A 14641-nucleotide genomic window follows, 5' to 3' on the forward strand; every position below is an offset into this window, starting at 1 on the left:
AATGATGCGTTTATCACTGCTTATTTATTGCTGTTTACAGTCGATAATCAGCCCTGTGGCTTTGGATTTATGCCTCCAGTTAAGTCTGCAATGTCAATCAAAGCCGACAGTTGGCGGGTATTAATGTCTGAGTGTGGTTGCAGCTGAGGACATTTTAAAAACCTAGGGGTACATATTATAGACAAAGATAAAGAAACGGGTAATAAATACATCAGAGTAATGTTTATACCAAGTGGTTGTTTTCCGGTTTCTACATTTATCTCCCACAAGCCTTGTTATTGACTTTAGCCTCTGTCCCCTTTTATACTGACCAAATTCTGAGACCTGGGCTTGAGACAGAGTGGTATTGTTAACTGGATCTCCTACTGCCTCCTGGCTTTCTGCTGAAGATACAACCTCTTGCTTCAAGTGCTGTATTTTACGCATTATAAGGCGCACTTAAAAAGGCACCTTTACTTTTCTCAAAAATCGACAAGCCGCCTTATAATCTGGTACCAATATGTAAAAATGCTGGTACATAATACTAAACTGGCAGCGATAAACCAATCAGAGAACCTGGTGTAATACCTACAGTACGTACGCTGGCAGCGATAAACCAGAGAACAGTACGTAATACGTACAATACATATTCCGGGGCTGCAAAACAGCATTGTGCCTAGGAAATGAATTCGGAGCTTGCCATCATTCCAGAAGGATTAACAAAAGAACTCCAACCTGCCCAACAGCGCCGAGCAAGTTACGCCACCAAATGTGAATGGACCGTGGATGTTGAGGGCATTCCCACCCAAAGAGTGTGAATTCATCAAAAAAAAAAACAAAGTTTGCTCCTGTAATCGACACTTTGCCTCTGATTCCCATTCTTTGGTGCTTCAACCGTATGTTTTATAATCAGTTGCACCTTATGGTGCAGAAAACTATTCTTTTGTATCTTGACACAGAAGTCTGTCTGCCTCTGCTGTGTGTGTCAGCGCTCCCTAGCGAGGCTGCTGCCCCGCCCCCCTCTGTGCTCCGTGCTAGTTCTGGCAACAGCCTAAACCCTCTTGATGACATATTTTCTCGAACACAACTAGCGACTAGCTAATTTCTCTCACGTCGTGTTTCTGGTGCAAATATAAACAAATACACATTTTTGTGTATTAATTATATTGTCAGATTAACAAGTATAATGCTGTCACACTCACATTAAACACGCCGCATTGTGCACAAAGCTCACAGTAGCCAAATATTAGGTTTTGTTCCTGTATTTGTTCAGGAAATTCAGTTCAGTGCAATTAATTTTTACTTAAGAAAATGTTAAACGATGTAATACAGTACATACATATGTTACATTCATAATACAGTTTAATGGAAAATTATTAATGGAGACCCATTATGCTCAATTTTTATCCCTTTGTATTGAGTTGTGGACCTTTATAAAGCAGCTACACATGGTAACACACACAGTAAGCTTCCAAGATCTTCCAGAACCTGCATCTATTCCAGCTGTATCCACACTACTGCCAAACCCCACTTTCTAATTTTGTCAGTATACATATAGGATATGTATTGATAATAAATGAGTAAACTCTTTGGGAAGCTAATTGAAAAGTGGTTAGATACGGATACTTGTTGTAAACGAGTATTCCTTCAACAACTTCTGATCATCATTGTCAATGTCAGACTTAAAATAAGGTATAAATGTAAGCCTCATACATTTCTGGTTAAACCACTCCCACTTCTGGTTCATACTCCACCCACTCTGAGTACAGATATGAATACAGATAATTTGGATGGATGAACAGAAGAGTGGTAACGTAGGTCGATGTCCACTGCGTGCAGACAATATTGGCACATCGTTAGTGGAAATGTGTTCATTACATGTTTTTTGTTTTTTTTTCTTGCTTTAAAAAGCTTGGGTAGACCACTGACTGCTGGGGAAAGGCTACAAGTAACTCCAGACATCAGTGAGCTTGTAATTCGTACCATGCACATTCTATGCTACACAACAACCGCTGACTTACACTATAAATTATTACTTACAGCTCAGCCTTCTGACTCCTAAACGTTGGTAAGCCATTGGACATCAGCAACAGTTTGGTGAATAGTACATCAACTCCAACCACTTCTGCCTGATACCTGACTCTATAGGCAATTTATATTTTCCTTAAACCTGAACAAACATATCCATATCCAAACAAATCTGAATTCTAACAACATTCATTGGGCAGAAAAGTGGAAAAAGCATAATATTATGCTTTAATATTTACGATGTGCTATTGTTATTTGTTGATTGTTTTATTTTTCACCTTAACAAAGTCTTTTCTTCCTTTCCTGACAGCACGTCAGTGATTGCTGTGTTCATATGGAGGCATTACTAATTTCAGATATGAAACACTATTATTATCATCATGATTAATTTATGTTCATACTCAATAAGATGACAAACTTCATTGCACTGCTGATATTTTCTACCACAGAATTCCGGCACAGAGAAGCAATAAACTAATAGATATATATTTATTTACAAATCAATCAGTCAAATTGTGACAATGGTGTAGTGGAAGTGCATTTCCAGGTAATATTGTTCGCCAAAGATAGCGGATATGAAAGGCAGAAGGGGGAATAAATACAATCAAAAAGCAATAACCCAACGCCCTAATGGAGCCTGAGAGGGCGCCCAAATAAATACAGCCACGAATGTGTTTCGACTGACAGCAAGACAAATTAATAACACATGATACGCATGGCTTTAACTCCCTCACTGCGGATTCCCACACATTGGTCTTGTGGAAATTTACAGGATATAAAAATATATTGATGACTGACGACATGGGATGTAATTTCTCAAGCAATTTGAAATACACCCAGATTAAAATACACACTTAACAAAACTAGAACAAAGCAAGAAATTTCCCTGAAACCTTCACGATCACCTTGTGTGTGTCACAGTCTGGAAACATGGTTTAAACAGATGGACAGACTGAGGCAGGAAAAAGGAGACTAAGTGAAACCAAGAGAGAAAGAGACAGGCCTGCTGGGTTAATTCCCTTCACTTCCTGTGGGGCTTCATCCAAGCGCCGCTGCCTGCGCTGGCCCTGGTACACCTGCTCCCGGGCATGGCAGCCTCGCCTCCACAGGCACAGGGTGGAAACGAGGTGGCGATGGGAAGAAAGAGAGGTAGAACTAGGTGGAAAGAAAGGGATAAGCGATTAAAAACTTGAAGGCAGGCTAACTTTAGAGCCAAGATGAGACACCTTGCATGTGTATCACCATGAACCACTTCAGGGGATGAATTAACACCATTATTCTTACTCTCTAGAGGAGCCACATTGAGCAACAATAAGGGCACGGCCAACAGATCAGATTAGATTTTGTATTTTTTGCCTTTGTTTGTGTGAAACAAATGTTACAAATAGGCCAATACCGATACTGATCACTGAGGGGCGGGGGCAGGGGGGAGGCATAGTCCAAACAACATAGATGAGTGTCCGATACATTGACTGACAGAGAGGTGCATCGTTAGTGCCCACATCGACTACCTCTCAATGGATTAAGAGTGGCGAGTTTTGAAAAAGAGAGGAGAACATCTGGATGGAGTACATCAACAATTTTAGCACCGATGCACATCTTCTGACATTTCTGATGTTGGATTCACCCGCTGTTAAAATTATAGGGGAAAGTGGCAGGTGGGCTTTTACTTCCGGGGGTTTGATGATGGGGAGTAGGAACTTGATCAGGGTATTGGTGATGTGGACACAGCGTGGGGAATTTTGCCCATCATTCACAATACTTACGTAAAACATGAACACATGTTTATTTCTCTTTTCTGTGCTTTACAATGCCAGAAAATTAGTTAATATTAGCAAGCTAACAATGCAAGCCATTGGGATACACCTACACATCTACACCTTTAAAAAAACTCTTAACAGCATTTTATTGTTTGATATACATGCTGTGATAACGCAATACCAAGTACATTGATTGACATTGATTGATGATCACATTGATTGATGACATGGATGATGATTACAGTATCTTGACTCATTTTGATGATGAAAACAATACTGAAACATTACTGAAACTTCATTGATTTCACATCAAGCATTTAAGTTATGCTGCTTCCATCAATAAAAACAGCATAGGAAGCAATGCTGCAATATACCCAATACCCAATGAAGCAATATACAGAAAGCTAAATATAAAACAAGGAGAACACACACATCTGCTTGTTTTAAATATTATGTGTGGAGTACCCCTGGGGTCAATACTTGGACCAAAACTGGTCAACTTGTATATCAATGAAGTTGCTAATACGAGGTCACAGATGAAATATAGTTTGATAATAATATATTATCCTTGAATCTAAGTAGAACAAAAATAATGCTGTTTGGTAATAGTAGAAACAATACGTACGAGAAATACAAACATACAGTCTACACATTGAAAGGGTGAATGAAAATACATTTCTAGGGATCATAATAGATGAAAAAATGAGCTGGAAAGGTCTTATTGTGAAAGGAACTTATTGTGTGGAGATATGTGGCAACAGCTATGCATGCAATCTTCACTTGCTAAATGTACTGCAAAAAGATCAGTGAGAATAATCCATAAAGTTGCATATGGAGAACAAATTCTTAATTTCTAAAATTACAACTCGCTGATATAGTTAATTTTCAACTAAAACAATGCATAAATCTAAAACTAACCTGTTACCAAAAAATGTCTTACAATACTTTTCTACACGAGAGGAGAAATATGAGTCTTTGTAGCAAAATTGAGAGATACTGTAGGTATCCACTAACCACAACTTTCAGCTTACAGCAATACTTACATTGTCCCTGCCCCACTTGGGTCAAGGAAAGGCGGGTCTTTGATATCTCAGTTTGGCTTGGGGGTACCATGGCAATGCGTTTTGGCCTAGCTTGTCCTGGCTCTGGCATCTGTGCTGTCAACTAAAACCTTCGTCATGTTCACCTCCATTAACTCTTATCTCTTAAGTACTTTAGTAGGTATAACAATTCATGAGCTACTCGATTTATATTTCTAGGATCATTGATAAGTGTTCAGAAAGTTCGTCCTAATATCTTACTGATGAATTTCTCAGTTTGTACAAGAGTTCGCAGGAGTCATGTTTTCCCCTCCTTGACGACAGCCGTGAGGAATGCGCTTTGACGTCGCCACGCTTGTCAGTCAGATAGTCGGCAAGGTGTGTTGCTCGTGCTAAGGACCGTGACTGATTAAATAGTCACGCTTTGCCGTTTTGTGTCTATGGCGGCACGATTGCACAGATGCATGTGCATCAGGTGGCAGGACGTGGCAATGGCGGCGGAGAAAAGCCGCAGCATCTGTGACAGATGAAGTTGAAGGGGCGGAAAGGAGGGAACACGTTCGCCTGGGGAGCTGCAGTACTTCCTCGGGTGGGTGTGACCGAAGGGAGCGCGTAGGAAGTTGTGACAGATGATGTGAATTCACACAGGTGGCTATGCACTGTGTCAGACACACACACATACACACACACACACAAATGCATGCAGAAGCAAGTTTTGACATTTCTGAAGTAAACATAGTCAGTGAGTAGGCACTATATACTGAGCCGCTCTGCATTGTGTTTTGATGCTTGAGCTATTTTGTTGTTTGTGACAACTCAATGGCACAGTTTGAAAGTTGCCAAGTTACATGCAATGCAGGCACCCAATTCACAAGTGGCATGACAATTTACTAAAATGACGAGAAATGCATGATCATAAACAACGGTTAAAATATTCCAGACATTTCTTACGCATTTAAACCCTCAGAGGGGGAACAAACTTACTTCCAACTGAACTGAATCTGCTTTTTTAACTTGACTTTCTCGACTTAATGAAATGACTACTGCAGGGTTTGCAGCACCAACATTTATCAGCTTGATGCAGGTGACCTGCTCCCAAATTGGGACTACTACTGTATAGGCACTTTAACGTCTCACTGTCAGATACAGAGTAATGGACAAGAACTGGGTTGACAAATTCTTGGTTTGCCAACTCATGTGCTGTCCTACCTTCCCAGATGACAACATGTGGGTATTTTGCTTAAAAAAAAAAAAACAGCAACAACGACTGTAGAAGTGCTCGTTAGGAGCACGGTGATGCTGTGACAATGCAGACGCCTTTCTGTGCCGTTTGTCATTTCTATGAACAAAATAGTGATGCATTTGTTTTTGAATAAAGACTCCTTACACTGAAGACCACAGATATGTAGACCTTTTTCATCATGAAAGGCGTTCACACTCACAATAACAAGATTGTTACGCTTTCATAATTTAACATTTTGCCTCGCATTTCTTCTTTCAGCCTTTATCTTACGCATCGCGTGCAACGCTGTGCAGCATCACTGTGGTGAACGCCCACCGCCTCAGCAGCAGCCACAATCTCAGTCACTAACGAGAGGCTTTTCACCTCCAGTGCAAACTCATATTGCACATTCATCCTAATGAAGAAGGATATAAGCACACAAAAGGAGGTAAAAGCCCACTCAGAGGTCTGAATCGGTTCGAATTGTCTTGTGTTTACATTATTTGCGTGGAAGGGCACAACATGTTTCTTTTTGTGCAAGGATATACAGTACTTTGGGTTCAAAAAAGTCTGCCTAGTAATGGTGCAGTTTTTTTAGGCAATGGTAATAACTGATGGGATGGTGTAAAAAATATGAAAGTGCATGACAGACCCTCAAAGTATTTGGGATTCACACATTGTCACCCGGCTGCAAGCTTGAAAATTGTGCACAAAATTGTTAAAGAAAGCGATGAGAAGCGATGTCGATGCAGATTGCATGTGACAGACTCCGACTTGAGGGGAAGAAAATCATCATTTTCATTGCTTTTCCTCCCACTGTCTTTTTTCCTTGACCGGCAAAAACTGATATGACAATCTGATTTTGAATCAGCCCATATTTCCTGGGAAGACGGAAGGTAGGGGGTTGTAGCGGTGGATGACTCTCTAGCAGAAGATGAGGAGAGGAGAATCTACGCTGAAGTGAATGTGTCTGAAAGTACAGCATGTCGGAAGCATGTGGAATGATGGTCGGCAGGATTCATCTTGTGAGTGGTGGATAAAAGCAATGAAAAGATGCGGTGGCGGTGGTGACGGGCGAGAGAGAGATTGGAGTGTGACGGATAGCGTGAAGCACATCGAGCAAAATATCTTGAAATCGTCATCCCCAAGGCCGTGCGGCGCCATCACATAGTGGTTGCTCGTTTATTTGCGGTGCATTGTGTACAGGCAAGTAAATTCCTCCTGACAATGTTGCCCCGGGTGTCATATTTCAGCCACTTATTTCCATGTGTTGAAGAGCTATAAAGGAGACATTCCACAACTCTTGTGATCTATTTGTTGGACGTTTGTGTTGCCTTTTACATTCACTCAACTCATGACCACTGGTTTACTGTCCCTGTTCCGTCACATCTCTTGAACCTTTCTATCCACTCATTCTGAGGCCTTAACACAAGGTGCTCACCAAAATAAATGATTTCTCAGCTTATCCTGTCTCCTGGCTATTTTGTCATCTTGCAGAAATAATATCACCGCATGGCGCAAAAACATGAAATATGAAAGCTCTAGCTAGACTGAAGTTGAACGTGAATGTAGCAAAAACACCAATTATCACGCTACTGACCTCTGTTATCATTCGCCATTGAATTTAGTGTTTATTGTCATTACTTTGCCTTCTTTCTATCAAACTTCAGAATCAGCATTGGATAAGTAATACAATTATGATTGTTACATTGTTTTCACAGTGTTACATCCAGAACAGTATGTAGTGTAAATACTAAATACGCATCGGTGCAAAAAGTAGAGGATAATACTATAAATGTTGACAAACAAAATCATGACGCGGCATTCAGGTCAGATTCTGGGTAGTATTCAACTGGAGATCAGCTGCTTTGCATTCAAACCTTTCCTAGGTCATGGGTTTGGGACACCAAGTGTCCCCTGCTCATGTGCAGCCTCACTGGTATGGCTGCATCAGTCCTGTCTGTTAGCTGCAGGCTGGGCTTTGTAGAGCTTGCCTCATGGTGCCATTGGCTCTCTGGTGACGGGCAGGGCTATGCTGGCTGGGTGCGTTTCACACATTCTCAAATACTGTACATACGTGCACACGTGCACACATTTGCAATTACATATGTACGTGCATACATGTACACATACATACATGTTTTTCAAAAATCCTGACAACATTTACTTTCCTGTCCAGGGGTGGCACACAAACACATGATAATAAGCAAATCTCTATATCTCCAGGCTAGCAATGCAGGAAAAAGGACAACAACCATTTGTCCACATGCAGGTTCTGGTACTGTAGGTTCCTGACTGATTGGAGGAAATCATGGCAAAGCTCTGATGAACATGGTTTAGGCTACATTTATTTCTTAAGAAGAAGAAATAAGAATGGAAAGAAGAAATGAAAGACACAAAGGAGCATTTGTGTGACAACTCAAGGATTAAATAAACTGCGTTCCACTTAGCTTGGTGAGGAATCAATAGAAAACAGCAATTTCCACCTCATAAATGTAAACATGATTCTTTCCTTTGTGTCACACACAGCAAAACACACAATTGGGTTGGCAGAACTAATCAAAAAGCTCTTACAGTATAAAGTTTGGAGAGAAGGGAAGGTGTCAAACTGCATCATCAGTATTCATTGTCTGCATTGTCACTTTCAAAGCAAGTTTTTCCACCTTTCCTTCCTGTCCGCTTCCTCTTTCGTCTCCTCTTCCAACCTTCATCCCCCTTTTCTGTCGCTCCCTCATCATTTTCATTCGTCTTGCCTTGCAAAGTTGTACAGACACTTCATTTGCAACACCATCCGCGGGCCGGAGGGCTGGGTATGCTACGGAATGCGAAGTAATCCCATACGCTTGATTCTATCAAGCCTCTTTCTCACCCGGGTTTTGAACACCTCAATCAAACCTCCCCTCAAGGTCGCCTTTATAGCATGCTCGGCGGATGAATCCTCTGTCCATGTGCAGTGTGTGTGCTTTGAACTGGAGACATCACCCGGAGAAAGATGGAGGTGACTTCATTCTTTGCGAAGACGTCTGGGCTTTTAGCCCGTTTTAAGACTGCTCAGCTCAACACTGGAGCCAGCAATGTCACTTAATCCCAATCTCCAAAACGGAGAAGAAACTTTAACAAACGCATTTTGTAAAAAATGAGGCAAATTTATTGGGCTCAAACATCACTTCATCACTGCCCGTCTCGCTTTGTGTATCGTTGTCAGCACAAGAAGATTCCAAAGTCTTCCATTATAGCCTAGCCTGTCAGCAGCAGACGGGGAGGTCGATGATAGCGGAGGGCAGAGGATGGCGTTATGAATGGTCTGCTAGACGCGCTGTTCAATTTACAGCGGTCTGAGAGTGAGAGGCAAAAAGGGGATGGGAGCTCCCTCGTCATGTCCAATACCTCATGTGCTGAATATCAACTGGAACGCTGAATGGATACATGGAGCGTGTGTAGGCACTCTTATCACAGACGTCTCCGCATCTCGCTTCCTTTCATCACAGCTATGTTTTTTTTCTCTTCCCTCTGCTGCTCATCAATAGCGAGGGACCGCTCCCTCGCCTCATTTTCTTCCACTCGGAATGTGCTAGGCAACATACATCATTGGACATCGACTTTACGCTTGAAGTGCGGCAGCATTCGCACTAATATTGGCGTGCCATCCGGTTTGCAAGAGGTATGAAATGATCTCATCTAGACAAATCAGCCATTTGTCAAATCAGCTGAGGTAAAAATAAACACTTCCTGTAGCCAGTAAAGCAAACAGGAAATGAGTGATGATAGAAGCAATTTATACGTCCTATTCAATGGATCCTCGCAGGATAAGCAAGAACGTGTCCCATAGCACATATGGCTTTGAACTTGATACCACTCTGCCTTTATTCCAATGTAGCCCCTTTACATACATGTCAGTCAGCCATTTAGATTAGATGAGATGAAAAATTCTGCCCCTCGGCACCACCTAGGCCCAGTCTAATTACATGCGCTGGAGATCAGTTGGATGCCTCAAGTCGCAATCCCCAGGAGGTCGTTCCTCACCCATCATCTCCGCCTCCATCTGTGTATGCTGCAGTTTTCAATTCCGTTTCTGCAAGGCTACCCTTAGCCATCCCATGGCTCCGCCCTTACATGACTAAAATTCTATTAATTAGTATGAGACTCGTCCCGAGATTTAGCCAACGTCAAATCGAATGTTAGAAATGGGTCCAATCCCAGCAGGCGTCGCAGGTATAGCTTCAAGCTTCGCTTTGCTAACGGGTGCTGTTATTAGAGAGCAACGAGGTGTGTGAAGGGTGGGTGAAAAGATCCAGAATACATGTTGGTCCGGTGGGACATGGGGAATGTAAGAATCAATGAAAGCAATCACAATGTACAATTGAATTTGTTGGGAACTGCATAAAAGACAAAAAAAAAGGGGGGGGGGACTCGATGGATTACAATAAAGTGAGGTCACCGTCTTGTTGGAAGAAGTGCAGGAGAATTCCCGCAGTGGTACAGCAGACATGGATATGGCAGCAAGTATCATTGATTTGAAGACATCCCGCTATGCATGAAAGAGTTGAGGTCACCTACAGTTTAAAAGGGAGCACAGCATAGGTGGCCAACTTTGTGAACAGAAAACTTGCATCATTGATCATGTTCGCCTTTACGTACTCTTTACAATGAAAGTGTTCATCCGAGATGTCCCATACCACTCTAAAGTGTCCGCACTCCACCCATTAATCAGCCTAAAGAAATGATTTGTCTAAAAATGAGCAACCTAATCAATACATCTCTGAGTCATCTCCAAGGGAGCTCAAGGTTACATTTGCATGCCTATTATTATTTTGGAAAATGATTGAATACTTTGACGGGGATGCATGGAACATTAAAAGTCGCTCTCGGGAGGATTTGTGGAACAACTTGTGTGTCCTGCTTATCATCGTGATGAATGGAAATGATGTTCGTGACTGGTGTCAGTTATTATGTTCAACACCAGCAGCATATCCAAAGCCATGACTGTAATATGGGATGTGATAAACACTGGCGTGTATCACAAACATCCAACGTGTCATTTCAAAAGCAGGTCTAGTGATGCTTTCTGTCAACACCAGAGAGATGACTGCTTTTCCTGCGATTGGTTTCATTTACACAGTCGTCCCCTTGCACGGCAAATTGTTGCCAAGAATGGGGGCGGGAAGACACTCTCTCTGCCGAAGCTAATTTTCCACTCCAGGAAGCTGTCTGCAAAATAATAAGCTACGGTTTGTTATGCGAAAATGATCATCTCCCTCAAAGCCTCTGCCCGGAGCCCAGCAATGGCACGATGTCGGTAGATGTCCCTGCTCCATTGCGGTGCTTTTGCCACAAGAATAGTTGTTAGCTTGGAGGCCTGTCACTGGCATTTGTCACCCATTTCCTGGTGAGGAGGTTTTTTAATAATAACATAAATAAAAACAACTACACAAAATGTTGGCATTAGTGCTATTGGGCCATTGTTTACAAATATCCTATCAAATCCTCCTAAATGTATTTTGTTACTGTCTTTTTAAATATAGATGAGTGCTGTTCAACTATTGTAAACTACTACTGTAACTACTACTGTAAAACACAGCTAAAAAAGGTCTTCCAGTGGCAGAAAAAAATGTTATCAATCTCTGTTTATTATAAATTAGGGCTGTCAATTTGTACTGTACCTTATTAACAATGGCACGACCTGACAAATGACAGGAAAAAATTTTTTATATATTCCTATGTATTGACAGCTCCAAATGAACTGAAAAATTAACTCAAGCTAAGACATAGCACACATCTGAAAACCAATTTTCCTAAAACTAGTCTGTTTAGTAGCAGGGAGCCACAAAGAGTTGATATGTCATGTCCAAAGCACACGTATAAGCAAATCTTATATTATGTTCACATGTACCAACAAAGTCACACAAAACTGTTAAAGACAAGTCCTTATTCAATTTATACAATACTTACAACATACAATATACAACACTTAAATACACATGCAGTTAGTTTATATACACTGTGAGCACTTAGCTGAGGAATGGAGGTCCTTGTGTGGTCCATGTACAGTAGGCCTCTCGTTGACAACACGTCCTGAGCATTTTACTACCAAAAGGATTGAACCTTCATAAACGTCCTGTCTTTCGTACATTTGTGCTTCCATTGTTATACTACTAGATAAGATACAATTTTCACATATTTTTTATGATTTTGTCCACTGTATTTTCTGGAGTTGTATGCTAGCTTGGCTATATTGTAAATCACTGCGCTACCTCAACTTCAAAGTTTTAAATAAATAAATAAGTCAATTATTTAATCAAAATTTAATCAAAAAACTATTTATTCATTTCATACTTTTTCTTGCATTCTTGATGCTATGATAAAATACACTACCTTACCACAAAGTATCGGTATCAGAACGGTATCACTGATACCAGCCTGAATTTTACTCAGTATCAGATCAGAAACTAAATCAGTGGTATCCCACATCGAGACTCTCAATGCCAGTTCTGGCATCAATCTCATCACCCACTCGCTTTTTCTTCTTGAACGTGACTGGCTAATAATTATAAACTAACTTGTCTCTGATTGGCTCCAACTGCACATTGACACCTGGCTAAACAAATGCACGTTCAAGGTACGCTTCAAACTGGGAATTTTCTGTATCAACTTTTCTGCATACAGTAATAGTACAATATTGTTAATTTCACAATAAAAACATAAACTGAAAAGTTTAAATGAATTCCACTAAATTTCAGCTGGAATATATTGATGACGAACTACCACGACCAATCTAAACCTAGTCCATCAAGTGGAAAATTTAATTAGTCAGTGCAAGCATTGCTTAATATGCAACACGTGCATTTCCATCTATTTCCCTGATTTGGTTATTAGCCTGGGCATTTAGCGCTGCACAATGCCGCATGCTATCCTGCATATAGCTTTTCCACATTGACTATTGAGTCCATGAGTGGCCCTCTGCTGGAAATTAATTAGTGGAGCTGACTTAATGTGCAGCTATTGAGAGAGACAATAAGCAGAGGTTTTCCACTCACTCGGTGTTGGACGCTTGATATGAGTCTGTGAGGGAATTTGAACAAAAACAAGGGACAATGAAAGTAGAAAACATGTAATTAAATGTGATGATTCTACTCGGGATTTAAATGCAGCACATCAGTCTAATTGTCTCTTCTAATTATTGATAATCTATTTAGAAATCATATTGATTGCCTGGCGCATGACTCACCCTTGCTGCTCTGTTTATCTATTCAAAGGCAGGTTTAAAGGTCACGGCTTTTGAACCTCAAGCTATTATCTTGCCACCAATAAACACCCTCGTACACACACATACGCAGACACACACCAAGCGCCCAAGCTGTTTTTTATGGGAGCAACTTTATCATTTCCCTGTTCAATAATCCATCAACATTTACATTCCATTAATCATCCTGCTGTCTGAGTCAGGGTAGCGCTCCAGGAAGGGCCCGCAGGGCTTCTCAAACCCCCGCACCCCCTCACCCCCATTCTCATTAACCACGCATACAAACACAGGCACACACACCCACACACCCACACACACATCACGTGACTTACAGCTCAGGACAATATTGACCTCAGCACTCAATGAATGCACTAAAGAGCATCAAATTATGTGCAATAGCATATTTGTCAGTAAGCTGCGTATGTGAACATGCACACGTGCAGCAGTCAATGCAGGGCCAGAGCAAACATAATGGAGCGTTGGTGCACCACAGAAGCAAAAACAAGGCCTAAACCTGAAAAAGCTTTGTGTTGAAATGTAATGTGGATCGGGGATAGGCAGTTGCTCGTCATTGGGGGGTGCTGCTGAGCCAAAGCTACCTCCTTTACTCCCCCTCTCTCACACATGCAGACTGGCTAATCTCCTATGAGTTCAGTGAAGTTAATTCCCCACTGTTGAATACGAAACTCGGTGTTCTCGGAGTGCAGCATGCAACTTTTGTGTTCAGTGGAATCATACGTGACAGATCATAAATGCAGCACTTCTGTCATCTCCCTGGTGGAGATGATGGTGAGTCACTTCATGCCAAAATGTTCACTTGCTTGTTATCTTCACAAGGCGCCTATTCACAAAAAAATAAAAAAAAAACCAAAACACTGGCATGCAATCTATCTGCTGTTTTTTTTCTCATTCTTTTCGCAAGCTATAATCTGTTCTTCCTCGCTTGTTTCATGGCCACAACAGAGAAGAAATGCCGCTACTCTTCTCAAACGACACTTTTGGCTGGAAATTATGCTTTCAAAGTCAAATTGCTTCACACAACATGCCACTTATTTCACCGGGAAGCCCATTATTGCAAAACTGTATTATAAGTAAAAATTGACCCATTGAAGTCAATAGGAAAAGATTTTCCTAAAAAAAAAAAAAAAAAAGAGTGAGGTATTTCCCGTGAAATCGCTGTCAAAATGAAACTGGTTGAGCAAATGGGTTGGTTGGTATATATGTGTATATACGTATGTAGGTATACATGTATGGTGTTTTTTGTCTTGGCTATGTATAATGGTGTTTGTTACATGTTGTTATAGCTTCATTGTTATCTTCCTATGATGAAAATTCCAAAGGTCTTTTTTTATTTTTTTCAATTCTTGAGCAT

The sequence above is a fragment of the Doryrhamphus excisus genome, linkage group LG2, assembly GCF_037039965.1.
Source record: "Doryrhamphus excisus strain RoL-2023G ecotype Guam linkage group LG2, RoL_Dexc_Guam_v1.1, whole genome shotgun sequence".
Lineage (NCBI taxonomy): Eukaryota > Metazoa > Chordata > Actinopteri > Syngnathiformes > Syngnathidae > Doryrhamphus > Doryrhamphus excisus.